A 24,473-nucleotide genomic window follows, 5' to 3' on the forward strand; every position below is an offset into this window, starting at 1 on the left:
TGAATTTCCAAACAACCACTAATTTGCGGTTGTTCAGGATAGTGAGTGACTTTTGGCATTTAAATGCTTCTTTTTTCTCAAAATTAACATTAATCTGCATGTTTAATCAGCTTATCTTTCTTCATAATCAATTGTAGAAACTAGAAACATTGTGCTATAAGTAAGTACATTTAAGGAGTTTTTCATTAGTTAGAATAGAAATCAATAACTGATTTTTTGTTGTTGGTTTGTGTCTGAATGGTAACTGTCAGTGATTGGTTCCATCATTTTATTTTGCTGAATTTAAATTAACCCAAAAGATCAATCAAATCATGTAGAGACAGATTAAGCATGTTATGATTTAGATATTGTAGATGACCAATGGTAACTGTGTATTAAGACTTTAGCTAATGAGTGGAACAATCAAGTCTTTGTTGCCTGAGGACCTGGAAAACCTTAGAAGGGACTGTGACATATTTCAGAAGGACCAATATCAAAGGTTAAGAAACTGAAGCTGGTTTATGTAAGCTTGTTGTTCTTGTGAATTAGCAGCAAAATTGAAAATGAGATGTATGCTCACACAGCCTCATATGCCTAGGAACACAACATATTTATGCAGGTTAAGTATAAGCAGTTAAGCATGAACTTTTGTAAAACTTGTTAGAGTGTCTTGTTGTCTTATATGTAATGCTAATTAGTGTATTTCTTTTTATCACTCTTCTTATAAGTATTTTTATCATCTACTAAATATTTGAATTTATTATTTCAGGTAAATGATATTGAAAGTACATCCGACATACATTCGGATGAAAGCGGATCATACAATGCTAGCAACATGTAGTGCTATTTTATTTAGTGTTTTGTATTTTGGATATTGCAACTTAAGTTTCTCACTATGGATGTTTGTTTGGATTTGAATCTTTAAACTATATCACATTACATTAGTTATTTGCAATAGAGCTTTATTAATTCATATTATGTGCATTTAAATATTCAATAACTGTGTATTCAACAATTAAATGAGGTTAAAAATGTTCCTAGAATAACCTCTAGTAGCCAAGGAAGGTTTAAGGGAGGTTTAAAACTATAAATAATCTCTTGCAACTAAGGGAGGTTGAAAACCCCCGTTAAAAAAAAGCTTGCGGATAAGGGAGGTTTAAAACCCCCGCTAAAAACCCCCGCTAAATCCATATGCAGGTACCAGGGTTTGCTAAAAAATCCCGCTAATAATTTGTGGGGAGTGTAACTTCGGGATTTTTCAAAACCCCCGCTAAGTAACTCGCGGGGGTTGAAAACCCCCGCTAAATGCAAAAAAAACCCCACTAAATAGCGTTTTTTTTGTAGTGCCAACCCATTATCTGATATGTGTTTGCATTTTCCTAACTTCAATCTTACGATGTGGGAACACTTTGATACATATTCAAGTGCTGCAAGAAGATAAAAAAAAATTGAAGATTGATTAATCAGAACCATAAGCAATTTTGAACACAATATATATACAGATTGAACTGCAAGAAGATAAAATATTGGGAATTGATTAATCAGAACCATAAGCAATTACCTAAGTCATCCACCATACCACAACTAGTAAGATCAAGCTCTTCAAGGAGCAAGCAACTTGGTATAAGCTCTTTAAGACCAATATTGGTTACCTTGTCGCAAGCTTTTAAATTAAGAGAGACCAGGCAACGGACCATTGCTATGGCAATGATGGTTTGATCATTAACGTTTTGACAATCACTCAAATCCAGCCTCTCCAGATGTTGACAGCCAGATATCAGGCCCATGACTCCACCTTCAGTGAACTCTCTGCAGCGGTACAGCGCAAGCTCCATCAGCAATTTACAATTGCTGCCCAATATATTCAGAACATTGTCTGGAACATCAGAATCTTTTATTTTGAATAGTCTCAGCCGCCCTAATGTCTTCAAACTCTCAGTGAGTGGTTCTGAAAACTCATACAAAAATGACAACGGTGTCAAGAAATCTTCTTCATTGTCTATTATATGAGAATAAAGGTCATGCTCGGGTGATTGGTTATTCAGATGCTGATTGGGCTGGATCTCCTTCTGATAGACGTTCTACCTCAGGGTATTGTGTTCTTGTTGGAGGTAATCTGGTTTCGTGGAAAAGTAAGAAGCAAGAGGTTGTGGCTAGATCGAGTACCCTATATCTGTGTTAAGGTATAATAGAGTCATGGCATGTGAGCTCGTATGGGTTAAGCAACTAACTCAAGAACTAAAAATTTATAGAAATCTCACAAATGGAGTTGTTTTGTGATAATCAGGTTGCTCTTCACATTGTCTCCGACCCAGTTTATCATGAAATAGAGGAAATAGTTATATTTTTGGTTTTTTTAATATTAAAAACTGAACAAGAGGCTTAACCTCTCCAAGAGAAAACCCTTACAAATCACTACTCAAAAACTTCCCTCTAACCCTGATGGCAATACCTATTTATAATGATCTTCTCCACTAAAAAATACTTATTCACTAAGAAAAATAAACTTAATCACTAAGAAACTTAATCTATAAGAAATATAAACTTCATCACTAATAAATACTTAATAATATGTTGCCTTCCCCTTATCTTTATGGTCCCTTCTAGAATACTCCCCTCCAAAAATCAATCCTGTCCTCAAGGTTGGAAGCTAACATAGTAGACAAAACTGCTCCTCTAGGATCCCATTGAAGGCGCCAAACAGAGTCAAGTGCACAAGTGTCCTCTAGAATACACCTTCTATAGTGGAGGTTTCTCTTGGATCCTAACATAGAACCAAATGCATTGAAGTGGATTGCCATTTTATTAGAGAAGAAGTGCTTTCTGGATGTATCATCACCAGCTACATTAGTAGTAAAGATCAGCTAGCTGACATTCTCACGAAGTCCCTTAGGGGTCCGTATTGATTTCATTTGTAACAAGCTGGGTGCTTATGACCTTTATGCTCTAGTTTGAGGGGGAGTGTTAATGTATAGTAGTTAGTTTGTGGGTTTGGGGCCTTAAAAGCCCACTTCTAAAATGTAGATTAATGAAATATTTTCAGACTCTTTCATCTCTTCCAATTAAGAGGGATCACGACGCTGTTGCAGGATTGCATGTCTCTTATGTCAAGCTCTTGCTATTGGAGTTGTCTAGAGCATATATCTGATTGTAGGATACATGATGCATATGAAATTGGTCTTTGGTTTTTTTTGTGTCTTCATTTCACTATATGCTATATCACATGCAAACAACAAAAATCAAATTAGTAACATCTCAGAGTTTGAGGTTTCTGATGACTGGTCATATTATATATATTGCTTGTAATCTGATACTTTCCTTTGATGGATAGCTTAAATAAAACTAGCTTCTGAGGGTTATAAGATTCAGTTGTTTGAGAATTAACTTCTGTGTTGTTCCTCTAACAAGCATAGTTTAAGAGTGTACTTACTGTAAATTAAATATCAAGTCACGCTTAATTTTGAGTGACCTGCTTTCTTATAGTCAGACTGAAATGATGACTGCTGAAAGAGAACTTGACCAAAATACGAATTTCGATTTGAATCGAAAATCCAAGAAAGTGGACAAGATGTAGATCCATTTTTTTGACCTGGATATACCGGATCTGTTAATTTGTCAATCCAGTTGAGACTTCAACCCAGATACACGGCATATTATAGTTGACACAGGATGGTTCAATCAAGTATCAACTAATTTCTGAATTGTAGAAAATCTTTTGACCTTGATTGCTATGGCTTTTGGGTTGAAGTCTCGACTGAAAATGATTGGTTCATGTTATTGAATGTTCCTCAATATCCTTTTCCATGCTATAGTTTCTTGTCTTGACGAATTTTCTTTTCAACATTAGAAACAACAACGCATACGCCTACTTATATTCAAAGTTGCAATTGCTGCAAGTCATCCTGCATTTTCATCTCTGCGGCAACAGGTATGCTTAACAACTTCTTTTTTCCTGAACAAGAATTAATATGTTCAAAATTATTTATTTATTTCATTTGAAGAGGAAACTTGTGCATAAGTGAAATGTATGTGTTTACTTAGAACTTCGTATTTATTTCATTATATTTAATTTCTTTACTCAACATTTGGTGTACCACAATTCTTGGTAATCTTGATAGTACTTAAGAAATTTAACATTAATTCAAAATATTTATCCGAAAACCGAGGCTGTTCAGGATATTGAAAATGTCTGACATATATATATATATATATTTGATAAGCTGTCTGACTTCTGATTTGGTCCCTTTTTAGAATCTTCCAGGTGCTGACCATTAGATTTAGAAATTTACACCATCATTTCCCTTTCATGCTGCATTTTTAACGTAACTAGTTAATTGGGAGTGAAACTCATTAAGTCACCATGCAATAATATCTCTTCCCCCTCCCTTCATGTTATTGCATATCAACTGCAAGTGAAAAGAGTGTTAATTAGCTTTGGGAGGAAAAGGGGGCGCAAGTCTTTGCTTTTAGACGTTGTACAAAAAATGAAATCTGGGAACCTTTAAGCGTTCATTTTATTTAGCCATGTCTTCAGCATCTAATTACTAGTTTAACTAACGAAACAGAAAAGCAAGTTGTAACTGAATATGGAATCTGTTATTCAACCTATCAATCACATAGCACATTGAGTCTTTATATAGACTTGGACCAGTAGCTTCTAGGAGAAGCTCTACTGTTAACACACTTAACTAACTAACTTTAGTTATATTTATTACATTACATAGTATATACTCTTATACTAATTAATAGAATTTGCATCTCTTACCTTTCATAATCTACATGTCTCTGAATTTCAAATTTTGGTTCAGCACTTGTGACATTTATAAAATGCTGTTTTTAAAATCAAGCAATCAGCATTGCTGCAAATTTAATTGGACAAATTGCACTGACTTCTCATATATTATTTAACCAGATATTAATCAACTTTAATTAGGGACATTGCATTGACCTCCTCTGTGGTTTGTCATAATACTACTTAACTAGAAACATTTTAAACGATTATTGATTGATTGATACATACTAACTAGTGATTCATACCACATTTATATCGCAGGTCTAGTCAATCTAAAACTAAAACAACTATAACAAGATAAAGATAATGGTCCTATCAGAACTATCTCAAGATATAAAGTATAACAAATAAGATATTTCAACAATACTCTTAATTTTCACCATTTGAAGTTTATCTTCTGAGTCATACATGTTTAAAACAGCTTAGTTGGACTTACTTTTTTCTTTCATATAAAATTTAGGCCTTGTTTATTCTGGATTTTAATAAAACGTTACATAGCTTACAAATAAACATAAGCTTTTTATTCTTCAAAAGTTTCTGCCATGTATATTATCCACTTTAAGGTGATCTTACTTTGCTATCTTTTGACTGCTTCGTTCCAATTTGATGTTAGGATGCTTTGGAATTTTTCCTACATTTTGTTGACAAAGTTGGACAAGCTAATGCTGGGAAAACTGAACTGGATTCGGCTAGGAGTTTCAAGTTTGGTATTGAGGATAGAATTTTGTGTTCATCTGGAAAAGTTACATATAATAAAAGAAGGGATTACATTCTTTCTCTCAATATCCCTTTTCTTGAAGCAACTAATAAAGGTGAGTTCGTAAGTCAACCACCTTAACTGAGAACTGACGTGTCTTTGTGATCTTAAATCTCATATTTGTATTGTTTGATAAATCTCAGGAGAATTAGCATCCTTTCAAAAACTGAAAGCAGAGAAACTTGCAGCGGGAAAGGAAATGTAAGTTCAGATGGTCAGAAATCTTACTATTTCTTTAATATGTTTTTTTAGACTCTGCTTAGTATATTTATTCTGGCAGTGGTGGTGATGAGATTGTGCGTCCATGGGTGCCTTTAGAAGCTTGCCTTGCAAACTTCTCTGCTCCTGAGGAGATACATGATTTTTACAGCACTGCTCTAAAAACAAAGACGACAGCACTGAAGTAAGAACTGCATGAAGTTTCTAAATCCCATGCTTGTTGCTTCTTATTGGGCAGAATTTACATTAGCTATATCATTGGGTTTTCCGTTTTCCTTATTTTCTTTATAAATTTTATATTAATGTTATGTCTTTGGTTAGTGGATGACTAATACATTTGATTATGTTACTTTGCCAAGCTAGTATAGTTATAAACTCGTGTTCTTATTACTAGAGCATTCAAAAATCATTTTGATTCTGAAAACCATTTATTCTGCAGGACTGCAGGTCTGACTTCATTTCCTGATTACCTGGGGTTACATATGCAGAGATTTGTCATGGAGGGAGCATGGGTACCCAAAAAGCTTGGTACGTTTTATCTTAAAGTGCCTATTTACGTCGCAAAGTACTAATTTTAATTTTTTTGATCTATGTACAGTGCTAAGGTTTTTTCTTCCTTCAGATGTATATATTGATGTTCCCAATATCATAGATATCAGTCATATGCGGAGTTTAGGTCATTAGACTGGGGAAGAGCTGTTACCTGATGGAGGTATGTGAAGCGTTTTCTGTTCAGGTGATATCATATAGAGATTTTGTTATGAAACAACTATCCCAAAAGTTTAAGTTGTTGGGCGAAGACACAAATAGTTTATATTATATTTCTAAAATGCCCCCTTACCCAAGATCCCATTGGCCTTAATAATCAGCAGTCCTGGTGCAAGCTTTGTCACTGAATACCAATTGGCTCGTGTGAAAATGCAAAAACCCAACTACCATATGTTTGAATTCATTTTTTTATTAGAATAATGGGATATCAAAGGCTGAACCTTAAACCACTTGGTTTGCTATGTCTTGAATCACCGTGTTAGAAATGTAATATAAAATCATTCATGTGCTTTCACCACTAGTTTAATCTTTTGAGATATTTGGTTTATGACATGGTAATAGAGCCACTATGGTCAAGTGGTTTTGAGTTTGGTTCTTGTAACCCCCATTATTATAATAAGAAAATTGGTTTTTACCACAAGGTCGGTAGTCTTGGGTATTGTCCACGCTTAAGGTATATTGCGTGAGGGCGTGTTAAAAGTAAATGTAAAATCAATCATGTGTCTTCACCTCATAGCTTAAGCTTTTGCGATAAGTCTCATGACACAGCTATCCCAAAAGAAGTTGTTTGGGTGAAGTCTAATAAATGGTTTCATGTTATATTTTTTAACAAAATTCAAATAGAGAAAAGCAATGTTGTTTCATAGAAATCAATAACATATCAAAGCTAAGCTTTGCTATCATGCCCACGTGTTACCTTTCTTTTCAAGTGTGACAATGCTATTTCATAAAATCATAAGTGGATTTTGATGTCAAGAGATCAAGTTTGTAAATTTGGTGAATGGCGACTTAAGATCTTATATTAATAGGCTTAATTGTAACTTTGGTCCCCGACGTTTACCAATGCCACGATTTTGGTCCCCCACCTAATTTAATTACATGGATGGTCCCCAACGTTGTAGGACGTGTGCAACGTTAGTCCTACCGTTTATTTCTTAATGAAGGAGGCTTACGTGGACGTCTAGTTGGAGAGAAAAAGGAGATCTGAGGAGAGAGGGAAGCACGTGAGTATCACATGAACTCACGTGAACCTTATATAAACCCATTATATCCAAATCTGAAACCCTAGGAATCTAAATCGTGTTACCTTCTTCGTTCTAGGGAGGTCAGGGTTTGGGTATAATGGGTTCAGATAAGGGTCACGTGATACTCACGTGCTTCCCTCTCTTCTTATACCTCCTTTATCTCTCCAATTGGACGTCCACGTAAGCCTCCTCCATTAAGAAATAAACGGTAGGACTAACGTTGCACACGGCCTACAACGTCGGGACCATCAATGTAATTAAATTAGGTGGGGGACCAAAATCGTGGTATTGATAAACGTCGGGGACCAAAGTTGCAATTAAGCCATATTAATAATATCATTTTCCATTGCTTATGATTCCACATATGCTTTTCGGCGAGGTCCAGCTAAGTAAGCTTTTTAATACTGTCTTATCTAATTTGCTTTCAATTGAAGTTGATGTCTTAAGATAAATTAAAAATTATGCCACTTGAGCAGTAACTTTATATTAAATAAATGCACGTGATGAATCTGATTATGCTAATTACCTTAGTTAACTAGAAAATTTCTCACTAGCAAATCTCGCTTCTCATATGAGCTCTGTAACTCTTATTGACATATAAACCTGTACCTGTTTCAGCTAAATAATCTAATTACTGGTTTAACTTGAGTTATGTTTTAATCTCTTGATGTTATCGTCTGGATCAGCAGCACCCTTTGAGGAAGATTCAAATGAATCAATTGTCTCACAGCTTGTTTCCATGGGCTTTAATCATCTCCATTGTCAGAAAGCTGCTATAAATACATCAAATGTTGGAGTCGGAGAGGCAATGAATTGGTTACTGTCTCACATGGATGATCCAGGTATTTGAAGTTGGGTTTTCTTAATCATTTTGCAAGGCGCCTCTTTAGTACATGACATAATGCTGGATAACTTTGTTTTACATAGATATTGACACTCCTATTTTTGAAAGCCATGGCTCTGAAACTTTGACAAATGTTGACCAATCAAAAGTTGATTCTCTAATTTCATTTGGATTTCAAGAAGAGATTTCTAGAAAGGCACTGAAGGCATCGGTAATTTTCTCCTTGTATATTTTCCCCCTTTATACCTTGTTACTGAAGGAGGTTTAGGACAAATTATGCAGGAATGTATTTTCTGAATGGAAATTTTTGTTCTGTTCTTGTAGGGTGGTGACATTGACAAAGCAACATATTGGATATTGAGCAATCCTGATGCAGTCTCCAGTATGGATGCTACCTCATCAAATGCTCCACAATTCACAATGATGACAGTCTACCTGATGGAGGAGGGAGTAAGTTGCTTTTACTTCGTTTTGTGTACCTTGTTGATTATATGTTTGAAAGGAAATGATGGTATTTTGCATGAATCATGATCATTTATTTCTGTCCCCTTTCACCACACACCTGAAGTTTGATATTGCTAGTCTGATGTTTTTGTACTTCCATTTTTCCTTTAATGTTATTGTATGTGGTAACATTGTCTCCCTAGTATATAAATACTTAAACTGACATCAACCATATGATTCGCCTCATGTTAAATAATGCACGATTGTAAGCTATAATAGAAGTGTAAAGCTCTAGTTTCAACGCTTATGCATAAAACAATACTTTTATGCCAACTTTTTGGGAGAGGGAAGTTGTGACAAATTGTTTGGTCATGTTATTTTTATTATTTTCACAATCTGATATTTATTTATTTATCTATTTATTTTTACATTTTGTATTCCTTCAGGATATCAACTTATTGGAATTGTTAGCCATAGGGAAACGCATTGTGGTCAGAAGTTTGTTGCTCACGTTTTTAAAGAAGGTCAATGGGTGATCTTGGATGACGAAAAGGTTGGTGATTCGACAAGTCCTCCAAAGGAAATGGGCTATCTATATTTCTACGAGAGACTAGATTGAAGGGAAGATACGTTGTAAAAGTTGAAAGGTGAATGAATATATCAACTGGTGTTGAATCACTTTTTCTGGGTTCACTAGTCCTGAATCATTTTGGAACAAACTTTTCTTTCATGTTCAAGGAAATTGTATGTTTAGGAAAACACATGATAATGGAAGTAACAAAGATTAGTTTTTAGTGAATGTTATTACCTTTTTATATGTCCAAAACCAGTTTCCATTTTGCGAGTGGAAAGTTGTCACAAATTGTTCTGCAAACTTTTTACTAATAGATAGTTTTCGTTGGTTGAGAATTTCCTTGGTGAAAATAATTCATCATGAACTATTATATTTTCAAACCTGATACAAACATCCACATATCTTCAAGAAGGGCAGTACATTACGTTCATTTTTTTTTCCAGTTAAAAATTGTGTGATTGCACAAAAGCTACTATATATAGCATCACTTTGATGCGTTTCTACTTCATGAGCAGTTCTACCTCTTTTTTTTGGGTCCATCTACCTCTTCTTTCTAGACACGCACTTAGTTGCCCATTGTTACATGATCAACCAGAAGAATTGGACGGATGCCCCGACCTTAGAATAGCTTTTGATTGCAAACGGAATTGAATGCTTACTAGTATTTTTTACCTGTTGTATTTGATACATCGAAAAACTTAAAAAGTGGGGTGGAGAGGTTTGAACCCAGGACCTTTTTGTGGCAAAATACACACATTACCAGTTAAGCTACATGAAGTTTGTTATATTTGACAACAGAATTTTATTTATTTCATATATCTTCTTCATCTTCTTCCCCTCATCATATCCTCTTCTTCTTCCTTCTCCCTCTCACCACCACCCACCACTCTACCCAGAACCCTCCCCCTCAACCACACTACCCAGAATCACTGAAACCCTACACTTGCATAACCCAGTTACTCCTTTTGATTTCCGATCACCCTCTTCCATTCCCAATCTCTCAAATCACCATCAATTCTCGCATCCAGAATCCCACCTTACTACGCATTTCGCAGCCGCACCCAACCATCGTATGCGCCAGGAGTTCGCGTGGGTGCGCCAAGATTAGTTCTGTAAGCACTGATGATTCTTGTATAGTATGAGAATGAGAATATCCTGTCTATTAGTACTGAGTTATGCTTGAATTGGATCCAACAATGCTATTACTTTTTCAACTGGTTTCAACAATTGAATTGGACTTATTTGTTTCTCTCTGTTAGCAAAATGCAAAACAAGGAGTGAGTTCATAAGTTGCTACTTGCTAGGCCTAGTGAGTGGTCAGTGGTCACAAATTAAAAGTAGGTGGATTCAGAGTAATACAATTCTTGCACTGCCATTGTTGAAATGAAATGTATGCCAAGTGTGATGGCTTGAGGATATGTTTAACAAAATGCTCCATGAACCTAGGACCTTTTAGTGTTTGATTTATTTTGCTCCAATTCTGGATAGTGTGGTTGAGGGGGAGGGTTCTGGGTAGAGTGGTGGGTGGTGGTGAGAGGGAGAAGGAAGGAGAAAAGGATATGATGAGGGAAGAAGATGAAGAAGATATATGAAATAAATAAAATCATGTGGTCAAATATAACAATTATTCATGTAGCTTAACCGGTAATGTGTGTGTTTTGCCACTAAAAGGTCCTGGGTTCAAACCTCTCCACCCCATTTTCTAAGTTTTTATTTTCATTTAATGACGTGACATATGCGGAAATAAAAGAAAAATAAAAAAGAAAAGCCACGTCATCCCCTCCGTTATTTTTTTAACGTCAATCTGACGGAGGGGCATTCGCTATACTTTCTCAAAACATTGAGGGTACAAACATAGACAAAAAAAGAGTCGGGTTGTCTTTTGCACATTGACGATACATCAGGGGCAACAAATGCATTTAAGCCATATTTTAATTATAGAAAATTTAAAATAGGAAGATTTTTTTGATACATCGGAAAATGACAACAAAGAAAAGAGAAACTAAGCAACACCAAGGGAATCCTTCAAGAGAAGGAGCCCAAATCCAGGGTGAGCGGCCTCAACCACATGGATACCAGAAGTGGGAAGGCGCGAGCCTGGCTTAGCAAGCCAGTCGACAACCATATTCTCCTCACGAGCTACCCAACCAAGCTCAACACGCCGATTCTTCAGCAAGAGCACATGAATATCGTTCAAGACCCGGCCATGAATATGCATATCAAAATTGCCTCCATGTTTAACTGCATTAACTACTTCCAAACTATCTGATTCACAAATGAGCTTACGAAATCCTCGTTCCCAGGCCAACCTCAACCCGTCACGAAGAGCTAAGGTTTCTGCATTGAAGGGGCTGCCATGCTCAACCCGGGACGTAAACCCACCGATCCACTCACCGACTGTGTTATGAAAAACTCCACCACCTCTCATAGCTTCCACGTCCTCCCGATAGCTGCCATCTATGTTAAGCTTGACAAAGTATGCGGAAGGCTTCCTCCAACCCATGCTCATCCTGTTCTGCACATCATCATCAAAGTCCGCAGGTTGTTTAGCGCGGATGAAGACGTCATGTTCATGGCATATTTTCTGCCAAGCTACATCCTCCGTCCAAGGTATCGTATCCAGAATTGTGGTGCATCACCACTTCTAAATGCCCCATAGGCCAACGAGAAAACATTGGCCATTGGAGCCCTTAACATGTCGAGCAATCCAAGGCGACATATCCAGGGAGCCAAAACCCGGCCAAGCCCAAGCACCCATCTTGTTCCAGAGAGCACGAGAGGGTGGGCAGTCCCTCAACACGTGCATACCATCCTCGCACGGCGCAGCACGCCTCGAGCAAGTTTCCGCTCCGGCCAAGTGACTCTTAAAATGTTTCATGTTCCCAGGGAGAGCCTCATGAAGACAAAGCCACACCAACATACTAACTTTCTCTGGCACCGGAAGTTTTCAAACCCAAGACCAGTTGTGATGAGAGGCAGGAGATTGGTGCTGGAGGTGGAGCCACGAGTAAGCCTCATGCACTGTATAATTCTCGGAGTCACTATCATTCCACGTCCACCCATCACTCCTAGAAGGAGCAAGCCGCAACGTAATAGCCTCAAACATGCTATCGAAGCTGGAATGATCGTAAAGGTCTTGTCAAGGTCCCAATGGTTATTCACAACAAGATCTTGAGATTGAAAGAACAATCATAATAAAAGGATATAAATATTTAAAAAAATATAAATTCTAGTGTATTGTACCATATAAAACTTTTCGAAAAATACATGAATTAATTGGCCAAAATCTTCAATTTTGCACATGTGAGGTATAACTTTGTTTTGTTTGCCAAAATATATACCCGTGGGTTGCACGGAGGATATTGTTCGTGTTCTATAAATGGAACAATACATATATATATAATTATTGTTGAAATTATTTTAAAAATTATTAAAAATACAGTTAATTATATAAAAATGAATTTTATTTCATTTAAACCGGAACAAATTTTTATGTAAAATGTTCCTTCCCGTGAGACCTCATAACTTTAATATGTTAGCATAAATAAATTAATAGTATATATATATATATTAATTTTTTTAGTCCCCGTACTATTCTCACTATCAAATTATTATAGTAATACACATAAATATACACTCTTAAAATTATGAAAAAATACTAAAATTAATAATATAAAATTTATTTTTCTATTAATGATTTATTTTCACATAACTCTATCTTCTCATGAAAATGTTTACTCTATACATATTTTATTTAAACCTGAACAAAGTTGTATGCATAACCGTATTTATAGATGAGGTTTCCTCGTCCTAGTCAAACTAAAAGACCTATAACAATAAGATAAGGATCCTTATAGAACTATCTTAAGATATAAAACATAACAAATAACATATCTCAACCATACACGTAATTTTCACCTTACCTTCTTTGTCATAAAAGTTCAAAACAGCTTAGTTGGATTTACTTCTATTTTTCAAATAAAATTTAGGCCTTGATATGTTTACTCTGGCTTTTAATAAATAAACATAAGGTTTTTTATTCTTCAAAAGTTTTTGGTGCGTATATTGTTCTATTTAAAGTGATCTTACTTTGCTATCCTACTTCATTCCAACTTGATATTAGGATGCTCTTGAATTTTTTCTACATTTTCTTGATCGAGTTAAGCGAGCTAATAATGGGAAAACTAAACTGGAAGATATATTTGAGTGTGACGGTATGTTTACACGTAAAAGAAGGCATGCATACGTTCTTTCTCAATAGCCCTTTGCCTAAAGCAATCAACAAAGGTGAGTTCTTAAGTCAACAGCCTTAACTGAGAAGTCTTTTGGATCTTCAACATATTTGTGTTGTTTGATAAATCTGATAAGAATTGACATCCTTTGAAAAATTGAAAGCAAATAACCTTGCGAACAAAGACAAAAAGTACGTTCAGATGCTCAGAAATCTTACTATTTCCTTCATATGCTTTTTAAGACTCTGCTTAGCATATTTGTTCTGACAGAGGTGTCGATGAGATTGAGCGTCCAAGGCTAAGGGTGCCTTTAAAAGCTTGCCTTGCGAACTTCCTTGCTCCTGAGGAGGTGCATGATATTTACAATCCTGATTTGAAAACAAAGATGACAGCAAGGAAGTAAGCATTCTGAAGTTTCTAAATACCATGCTTGTTGCTTCATATTAGGAAGAACTTACATAGCTATATAATGAGGTTTCTTTAAAAAATTTGAGAAATTTCATATATTAGTGTTATGTCCATGGTTAGTGGATGACAATTACATTTGATCATAGGGAGTTAGTTATATGGTTGACAACTTTTGATGTGGTCCACATTACTCTATTAATAGCATATAATAATTTTTAATTGACGATCATGAATCAATGGCTACTAAGGCGGTGGACTACTTACTTTGTCAAGCTAGTATAGTTATAAACTCGTATTCTCATTATTAGAGCATTCAAAAATCATTTTGATGCTGAAACACCAATTATTCTGCAGGACTTCACGTCTGACTTCATATCCTAAATACCTGATGTTACATATGTGAAGATTTTTTACGGAAGTAGCATATGATCCCAAAAAGCTAGGTACGCTTTGTCTTAATGTGCCTATTTACATGGAAAAGTACTATTTTAATCTATGTAAACTGCTAAGCATTTGTCTTCTTTCAGATATACATATTGATGTTCCTGATATCATAAATATCAGTCATTTGCGGAGAGCATCAATATTTATGATATCAGGAACATCAATATGTATATCTGAAAGAAGACAAATGCTTAGCAGTTTACATAGATTAAAATAGTACTTTTCCATGTAAATAGGCACATTAAGACAAAGCGTACCTAGCTTTTTGGGATCATATGCTACTTCCGTAAAAAATCTTCGTATATATAACATCAGGTATTTAGGATATGAAGTCAGACGTGAAGTCCTGCAGAATAATCGATGTTTCAGCATCAAAATAATTTTTGAATGCTCTAATAATGAGAATACGAGTTTATAACTATACTAGCTTGGCAAAGTAAGTGGTACATCGCCTTAGTAGCCATTGATTCAAGATCGTCAATTAAAAATTATTATATGCTATTAATAGTGTAATGTGGACCACATCAAAAGTTGTCAACCCTATAACTAACTCCCTATGATCAAATGTAATTGTCATCCACTAACCATGGCCATAACACTAATATATGAAATTTCTCAAATTTTTTAAAGAAACCTCATTATATAGCTATGTAAGTTCTTCCTAATATGAAGCAACAAGCATGGTATTTAGAAACTTCAGAATGCTTACTTCCTTGCTGTCATCTTTGTTTTCAAATCAGGATTGTAAATATCATGCACCTCCTCAGGAGCAAGGAAGTTCGCAAGGCAAGCTTTTAAAGGCACCTTTAGCCTTGGACGCTCAATCTCATCGACACCTCTGTCAGAACAAATATGCTAAGCAGAGTCTTAAAAAGCATATGAAGGAAATAGTAAGATTTCTGAGCATCTGAACGTACTTTTTGTCTTTGTTTGCAAGGTTATCTGCTTTCAATTTTTCAAAGGATGTCAATTCTTCTCAGATTTATCAAACAACACAAATATGTTTAAGATCCAAAAGACATCTCAGTTCAAAGTTAAGGTTGTTGACTTAAGAACTCACATTTGTTGGTTGCTTTAGCCAAAGGGATATTGAGAGAAAGAACGTATGCATGCCTTCTTTTACGTGTAAACATACCGTCACACTCAAATATATCTTCAATGCCAAACTTGAAACTGCTTGCTGGATCTTCCAGTTTAGTTTTCCCAGCATTAGCTCGCTTAACTCGATCAATAAAATGTAGAAAAAATTCAAGGGTATCCTAATATCAAGTTGGAATGAAGTAGTTAAAAGATAGCAAAGTAAGATCACTTTAAATAGAACAATATACGGAGCAAAAACTTTTGAAGAATAAAAAACCTTATGTTTATATATTAAAAGCCAGAGTAAACATATCAAGGCCTAAATTTTATTTGAAAAATAGAAGTAAATCCAACTAAGCTGTTTTGAACTTTTATGACAAAGAAGGTAAACTTCAACTGGTGAAAATTACGTGTATGGTTGAGATATGTTATTTGTTATGTTTTATATCTTAAGATAGTTCTGTAAGGATCATTATCCTTATCTTATTGTTATAGGTCTTTTAGTTTTAGTTTGACTAGGACGAGGAAACCTCATCTTTAAATACTTTATACATCACAAGTTAATATGCATCAATCAATTGATTGTCCAAAATATTTGTAGTTTCAAGTTGCTACAAGAGCATTCTGGTTCCAAAACCTGATTTTTCGTTCAACCGCCACCACAAGGGGCTGACCATTTTTGCTTAGAGTCCAAAGTGACATCACCCAATGCCTCACAGTCCCCCGATCAGCTTCCCCTCTGTGTGCGCCATCATGCACATGTGGGGTCCACGTGCCACCCTCCGACCATCCATTCACTGCACTATTTGTTCAGTTCTGCACGACGGTGTTCCCTGCTCATTTGTAACTATGTTAGAAGAGACCAATCTTCTTGATTGCAACAAATCCTAATGTCAAGCTTGTTCCCAATCAGGGGGAGCCTTATCCAATAACTAGTAGGCAAGTTGAATTATGTAACTATGACCAGACCTAATATATCCTTTCAAGTCAATGTTGTCAGTCAACTCCTAAATTCGCCAAGTGATAGTCATTGACATTGCCATTATTCGAATCCTTGAATGAACTTGTTTACAAAGACTAGGGCCACACTAAAATAGTCAGATACTACGTTATGAATTGAGACAGGGGTGTGAGTGATAGGCAATCTACTTTAGGTTATTGTTTTTTTATTGGAGGAAACCTTGTCTCTTGGAAAAATAAGATGCAAAGTATTGTCGCTAGAATAGGTACGGAGATTGAGTACAAATCAATGGCTCAAACAACATGAGAGCTCCTATGATTGAAACATTTAATTCAGGAGTTGTGATTTTGTGTTGTTGGTCTTATGGAGCTAAAGTGCGATAACCAATCAACTTTGTATCTCTTATCCAGTCATATGGAAGTCGATTGTCATTAATCAAACAGAATTCTTTTTGGAATTATCAAAACTTCTTTCTTTTCTCCAAGAATCAGCAGGTTAACATCTGCACTAAATCCTTAGAGAGTCCAAGGATACCATATATACAGTCCAATCTGGACTCTTTATATATACACTCTAACTTTAGGTATGTTATATCTTGAGATAGTTATGATATGTTCATTATCCATATCTTATTGAGCTTTTGTTAGTTTTAGTTTAACTAGGACTATGATATAAATATTGTATGAATCACAAGTATGTATCAATCAATAATTGTTCAAAATATTTCTAGTCTAAGTGGTATTATGACTACAAATGTATTTTAAAATACAAAATTTGATCCTTCTCACAAGAAAGTTGAAGCAATATGAAATAAGACAGAGAATGAGCTGAAAGAAGACATGAAATTAAATTTGTAGCAATGTTGTTTGCTTGATTTTAAAGACAGCATTTTATAAATGACAAGTGCTGAACCAAAATTATAAATTCACCTAGAGACATGTTGATTATGAAAGGTGAGGGATGAGAATCCTACCATTAGATCCTGGACACATGACTAAATAAATGTCTCTTAAAGGTCACATGACCTGGTAATTTATTCTTCAATATTTGTACAACATCTAATAGCCAAGGGTTGCCCTTTTTTTCTCCCATAACTACATTCCTCTCACTTGCGGTTGATATGAAATAACATCAAGGGAGGGGGAAGAAATATTATGCATGCTTCTCCACGAATCAACTAGTTATGTTAAAAATGCTGCATGAAAGGGAAGTGATAGTGTAAAATTCTAAATCTAATGCTCAACACCTGGTAGATTCTGAAAGGCACCAAATTAGCCATACAACTCAATAAGTCAGACAATTTGAAGATCCTAGATATTTTGAAGTTTGAACAGCCCAGGTCACCAGATAAAGATTTTGAATTAATGTTAAACTTCTTAAGTACTAATACTATCAAGATTACCAAGAATTATGGTGCACCAAATGTTAAGTAAAGAAACAAAAAAAAAAATCCCCAATATTAGAGTGTCGTGGACATAGTGACATACTGTTTTTAATTGTAATATTTTCTCTTCTAAATTAATTAGTGTAGCCAGCTGGAAGTGTGTTAGTTGTGATAGCTGTACCAACTGTCATTTCTGTTAGAGTCAGTTAAAAGTAGTTCAAACTATTCTGTTAGTTGTTTGTCTTGCTTCTCTTGTTAGCTTTGTTTCTCAGCTCTTCTATATAAGAGCTATTTCTGTGTAATAATTCATTCTGTCAATATACAAGAATTCAGTTTCAGATTTCTCTTAAATCTCTCTCTCTCATCTCATTCTACTTTTATACCACCCATAATGTAAATACAAGAGTAAAATCTGATTGCCCTTCATATTCAAGAGACACTCTCATGCGAATGAAATAAATAACCTTGAACATACAAAACAAAAAAAAACAAAAAAATGATTCTTATATCATCATGTTCAGGAAAAAATAAGTTGCTCAACGCACCTGTTGCTGCACAGATGAAAATTTAGGATCGCTTGCAGCAATTACACCTTTGAACATATGTGGGTGTATCCCTTGTTTCTAATGTTTGAAAAAAGTGAGCAGAGACAGATAGAGAAAATGAGAAAAGAAAATTAATCAAGACAAGAAACTATCATAGTAGTCAATCCCGGATCGCGGCGCGTAGCGGCCGACCCCAAAAGTGGGATAGCGGGATAGCGGATAGCGGGATGACCGCTATTTTGATTTTTCACATATAATATTATATAATTAATATATACATATAATTACTAAAAAGGGATAAATATAACTTCAAAATTCAAATTCATAACATGATGAAGTGATAGAGAAGAGAGGAATACTAGAGGAGAAGAACTGGAGAAGTATTTTTGAGAACAGAATAATAAATAAGGAAAAGAAAGGAAAGAAAAATAGAGGAATAGAAGATAAAAAACAGAGCAACTCAGAACAGAACAAAGGCCCAAGAGAAACAGGGGTGGTGGTCGCCGGAGCCTGGAAGGTGCTTGTCAGATTGCGCCGTGGCCATGGGTATTGGACTTCTGGTCGAAGGGGCTGAGCTGAAGGAACGACACCGGAGATTGCAGAGGAAACGCGTTGAAGAAGAAGAAGAAGAAGAAGAAGAAGAAACGCGTTGAAGAAGACGAGTGAAACGCACCGTTTCACTTATAAGAGCGAAATCCCAAAAGTACCCTCAAATTTTAACCTAATTTTGAAATTTTGAGGGCAATTTGGGGATTTTCCTTGGACCCGACCCATCTTCAACCTGGAGCACCGCGATTTGCTGCGATTGAACGCGATTTGAACGCGATTTGGCCGCGATTCGCGGCGCGACAGCCGCGACGGCGTTCCGCGACGCGACGCGACGGCGCGATAGCGCCGCTATTTGCCGCGATTGACTACTATGGAAACTATAACATAAAAAATCATATGTGAGAACATTCAATAATATGAATCGTTCCTTATCAATTGAGACTTCAACCAAACGCCATAGCAAAAACTTCAAGCCTATCTTAATTAAAGTTAATACCATGCAGAAAAAATTATTTCATCCAAAAAGCTAGTAAATAGACAATCCCGGATTTTCTTTTTTATCATTCTGTGGACAATAAATAAAATTGACATATAAATTTATGAAGACTCAACACATTTCAAATGAAGTTTACTAAGCTATTGCATACCTCAGCTGGGCATTCCGGAGAAAGTAAACCATACGCCAATTTAGTCCTGTCAACCAATGGCACTATTATAATACTTATCTAAATTATAATGAAAGCAAAAAAGGAACTCTGCCATGGAGTATCTCCTTTTCAGTAAAAAGCATTTTTCGTTTATGAAGAAGACATAATGTTCTCATATTATATTGATAGAAGACTGTCAGTGAGAGTTGTTAGTTAGGTATAGTTAGCATAAAAAGGCATGTTGCCCATAAATGACAAGGAGTTTAGAGAGAGAGAGAGAGGGCTATCTAGTCATTTGAGCGAGATTGGAACATTTGGGCTTTGAGAGGTTTACATACCCTCAAAGATCAGCTAGGTCTGTGTGTTCTGACCAGTGTTGTCAATCTCGGATAGCGGCGCGTAGCGGCCAACCACAAAAATGGTATTGCGGTATAGTAGCGGGATGGCCGCTATGCCGAATATACACATAAATGATAAAAAATACTCAAAGTTCATGGCACTCATAACTAACGTTCAAAAGCCATAGGTGTCTTAAACAAAACATTCCAATACCAACAGAAGTCAACATAACCAAGAAGTTTTAAGTATCTAATTCATAAATTTAGTATCTAAGAACATGAAAGTTCTATATCACTTCCTCCCCATCCTCCTAAGTTAGACCATTTTCAGTATGTTTCCAAAGAAAAAACCTTGAAATACCTCCCCAAAATGCCCTATCATGAACATTTTGTGGGTTGTTTTTGGGTTTTTATCAGTTCCAGCATATAGCGGCCAAATAGCACCGCTATGGCTGCTATTTCCTCCGCTTGAGCAGCCGCAACAGCCGCTACACTAAACTGCACCGCTACACAACAACTAGGAGAGGACAAGGGCCACTACGCACCGCCGTGGCGCTATAGGGCGCTATTGACAACCCTAGTGCTGACCTGTAATCAAGCATGTGCTCGCACCGAGACAAGATGTAGGTGTAAGTCTGAGGCAAATACACCACCAAAGAACTTTTTGACCACTAAATCATGTTAATCTTGATGACCACGTATACTATATTTTAGATAATTTAAACATTCAGAACAGATATTGTAATTTCCAATAGCAAGTTTACTTGCATTTAGAATGGCATATTACCAAATAAAAAATATAATGGTACAATGAATTATCTGTTAATTTGTATGACATTTTTTATTCATGATATACTTCATAACAGCTATCAATTCAACTATTGGATTGATAAAATTCACAATTTATAAAAGTTCTTAGATGGTAAGTTTGCCAAGACTTGAAGTTACAACTAGCGTTAAGCGGCCATTAACACCACGAGAAAGAGGTTGATTCTTGCACAACCTAATAACTTCGTAGAATGTGAAATCAACTGATCACAACCATTGTACTATGTCTATATGATATTATCTGGATGATCATGTAAGTCAAATAGCATATTATAGTTAAAATAAGTCAAATAGCATATTATGAGAACTTTCAATCCAACAATTAGATTGACAAAATATGCCAATTATAAGAATTATTAAAGGGTGTAAGTATGTCAAGACTTACACCTGGTATTAATGGATCCTCGTGCTCTCTCTCACCCCAAACACATTTGTACCCAAAAAAATATAGTAACAGGAACGTAATAACTTAAACAAACTAGTTAATTAGCATGTGTTTGCTTTTCTTATATTTTATACAAAAACCTAATGTTACAAAATTTTGGCTATAAGATCTTTACGCAATAAGCTAATCAAATCATGCACTTACAACTGCATATTCAGGTCAACAGTTGGATCAGCGGGAGACACCTCAAACGCCTCCTTTCGACTTTGGTCTTCGAGGTACCTAAGAAGAATGAAATAGTAACAGGAATTGAAGTAAATGCAAACATAACTGAATGTTTCAAAAAAAAATACTAAAAAGCATGACTGACCGTTTTATGAAGGGCCCCTTGTTGAAAACAGTAATTGCAAGGTTGTTGCCATATAACAACTAAAAGAAAACAAAAAAGAAGAAATAAGAATGCATTAAAGTAGTACTACACTGTAAGCAGCATACAGTAGGGACAAGGGACCAACTCTACCTGTTACCAATGTTGAACAATCCCGTGTATCCGGGTCCAGAAACTGAAGGTAATGGTTGTTCACTTCCTTGCATTCGATTCAAGTAAAAAATTGCATTTTCTTTTTCAGGAACCGTCATTTGAGTCTGCATATAAGAAAGTGGGTCACCTAAATATTATGAGTGACTTGATATTTAACTTACAGTAAATACACTCTTACAGTATACTTCTTAGAGTATCGAGACATTAGTTAATTCTCAAACATCCAGTTGAATCTCCTAACCCTCAGAAGCTACTTTTATTTAAGCTTTCCATCAGAAGAAGTATCACATACAAGCAATATAATATCACCAGTCATCAGAACATCTCAAACTCTGAGAAGTGTTACTATTTAAATTTTGTTGTTTGGATGTGATATAGCATGGTGAATTGAAATGAAAACACAGAAAACCCAAAAAATCAATTTCATTTGTACCTCGTATCCTACAACGAAATAAAATCTTTAGACATCACAAATAGCAAGCCCGTGATATATGACACATACAACTGCAATCTAATCTCAACACTAAAAAATAGTAGGTCAAGAAAATAAAGCATGTAATCCTGCAACAGCACAGCGGTCCAGTTCCAATAAGACTTATTCATTCCAACAATATGTTTTCATGAGATACATAAGGAAAAAATAACACAATGGATCATTCATCATTAAATTCAGCCAAAGATTGTCCTTCTTATAACACTTAGCACACTTCCACCCAGATGGTGGAAATAACAACACCATTGTCAATCCGTGGTAAATTCATTGCATAGGCACTTACGTAATCCGCAATCCAAGCTCCAACTTGGTCCTTCCCCTCAGCACTTTCAGCCTGTAAGATTGCATCAACTGCCGCATTTACCTAAAATAATTTTAAGAAATGAGATAGTTAAACTTAACAACTTCGTAGCATAAATTTCTTTTTAATTGATTAAAGGGAAAAAAAACAAGCTGAGAAAACTAAAAGCGGGGGTAATAAGTACCTTGTCTGGCAATTCCACAGAAGGGAACAGAAGAGACACATAGTCAGGTAATATAACTACTTTATAAGTTTCCTCATACTCGACTTCATTGTTCACACCTAAAAATAAATAAGATGAACTAAATTATGTTATCCAAAAAAGGAATCGTATCATCTGGCCTTCAAAAAACTGACAAATTGATGACTCCACAACTCAATACCAAGAATAGTAGAGCAATACCCCAGTGCAGGAAACATAGAGTAAATGTGACAAATACAGGATTGGTGTTATAATCTTAGTTAAACAACAGCTGAACAAATATTGAAAAATTCTCCATAATTTAGATGATAGTTTGACTAAGAATGACCTAATTCAGATACCTAATTCAGATTCCAAGGGTTTTGGTTTCCCAATCGCAATCGCACCTCAAGAGAGTTAACGATAACACAACAACCATTACAGATTATCATCAAGAACTTGAATGCAAAAATGCTCATTGATACAGATGAAAAAGAAAGAAATTACACAGAGAAGGAGAAATAATACCGGAGAGTCAAAAGAAACGCAGCATTCGTGCTTGTAGATTCGATTCTCCGACTTCGGGATCTGAACTCGGGAGAGATCGAAGTTCAACGAAGGTAAGTGTTCGGGTTTCATCGTCAATGGTTAGGGATTTGGGAGAGAAAGAGAGAGAAAGGGAAGAGAGGAAGAAGAAGGGGAAGAGAGGGAGAAAGAAATAGCGTGAAATGATGCAAACAGGGTCTTGAATCGTCTCTTATCAGGGGAAGACAAGTGTCAACCTTGGAAGCTAATTGCCAGCTAGCGATTGCTAACTGCAAGTTAGCATGAAATGATACAAACCAAAGGTAATTAAATATTAATATATATATATTAATTGCTAATAATAAATGACATCTCATAGTTTTTTATTTCTTCGAAAATCATAATAATAAAAACAAAGCAACGCTAAGGCACATACAAAGAGTCTCTAACTCTCAATGGGGCACATTTAAATTACATATGCAATACCCGTGCGATGCACGGGGATATTCATTTATTTATTTCTGATTTTTTAAAATGTGTTATGTTCTTTATAGATATTTTAGGGATTAATAGAACAAAATTTATTTTAGATATAAGGAACATAAATTTGTAAAAAAAATATGTATTGAATGTTTGTTTTTGTTTTTCGAGTTACTATGTTTTTATCTTATTTATCTGCCACTTGTGATCCGTGCAATGCACAGGGTATTCTTTTTTTTATAGGAAAATGTTAATTGTTAGTAATTAGTTCATTCACCAAGATTCGAACCTGACCCCTCACCCTTCATTCCCCCAGACTCTTATGTTTCCTAACTCTTACCACTTGACTTAACCCTCGGAGACATTTTTTTCTTTTGAAAAAGTCAAAAAAATACATGTTTATTAAACTTGAAGAATTTGAAAATGAAAAATGAAAACATAAAATGTCTTCACGAACCATGTTTTCATTAAACTGTTTTTCAATGTTTTTTCTCAAATTTAATTATGATTAGATAATAGAAAGCGATATGAAATATATTAATTTGAACAAAATTAAAATTACCAATTTCTATTAATTATACCCCGGTATTGATATTTTTATTACTAAACAGTAAAAATAAACTAAATGTAGGTTAAAAGGTTTTTTTTTGAAATAAATAGGTGAAAAGGTTAATATCAATATTAATTTTCATATTTTATTAATCCAAAATAATTTAACATGTCTTATAGAATTCCATATTAAGATTAAT

General features: G+C 35.2%; 1 long non-coding RNA gene and 1 pseudogene across 5 annotated transcripts; one reads left to right on the forward strand and one right to left on the reverse strand.

Moving 5' to 3' along the window:
* Window positions 1-1,945: 1,945 nt before the first annotated feature.
* On the forward strand, window positions 1,946-9,631 carry LOC130721366 (ubiquitin carboxyl-terminal hydrolase 14-like; annotated as a pseudogene).
* A 3,412-nt stretch (window positions 9,632-13,043) lies between these two features.
* Window positions 13,044-23,477, reverse strand: LOC130729731 (uncharacterized). 5 transcript variants are annotated; one of them, XR_009016089.1, is made up of 10 exons: window positions 23,248-23,477; window positions 22,723-22,820; window positions 22,521-22,601; window positions 21,724-21,848; window positions 21,574-21,632; window positions 21,408-21,485; window positions 19,653-19,698; window positions 18,457-18,534; window positions 15,547-15,745; window positions 13,044-15,428 (listed from the first exon to the last, which is right to left on the reverse strand). It is a non-coding gene; the product is annotated as an uncharacterized LOC130729731 (long non-coding RNA). The 5 variants fall into 5 exon arrangements; XR_009016088.1 differs by having other exon boundaries at window positions 13,044-15,745; window positions 23,248-23,467; XR_009016086.1 differs by lacking the exons at window positions 13,044-15,428; window positions 15,547-15,745 and adding an exon at window positions 15,752-16,399 and having other exon boundaries at window positions 23,248-23,466.
* Window positions 23,478-24,473: the final 996 nt, after the last annotated feature.

Source organism: Lotus japonicus, chromosome 1, assembly GCF_012489685.1.
Source record: "Lotus japonicus ecotype B-129 chromosome 1, LjGifu_v1.2".
Classification (NCBI taxonomy): domain Eukaryota; kingdom Viridiplantae; phylum Streptophyta; class Magnoliopsida; order Fabales; family Fabaceae; genus Lotus; species Lotus japonicus.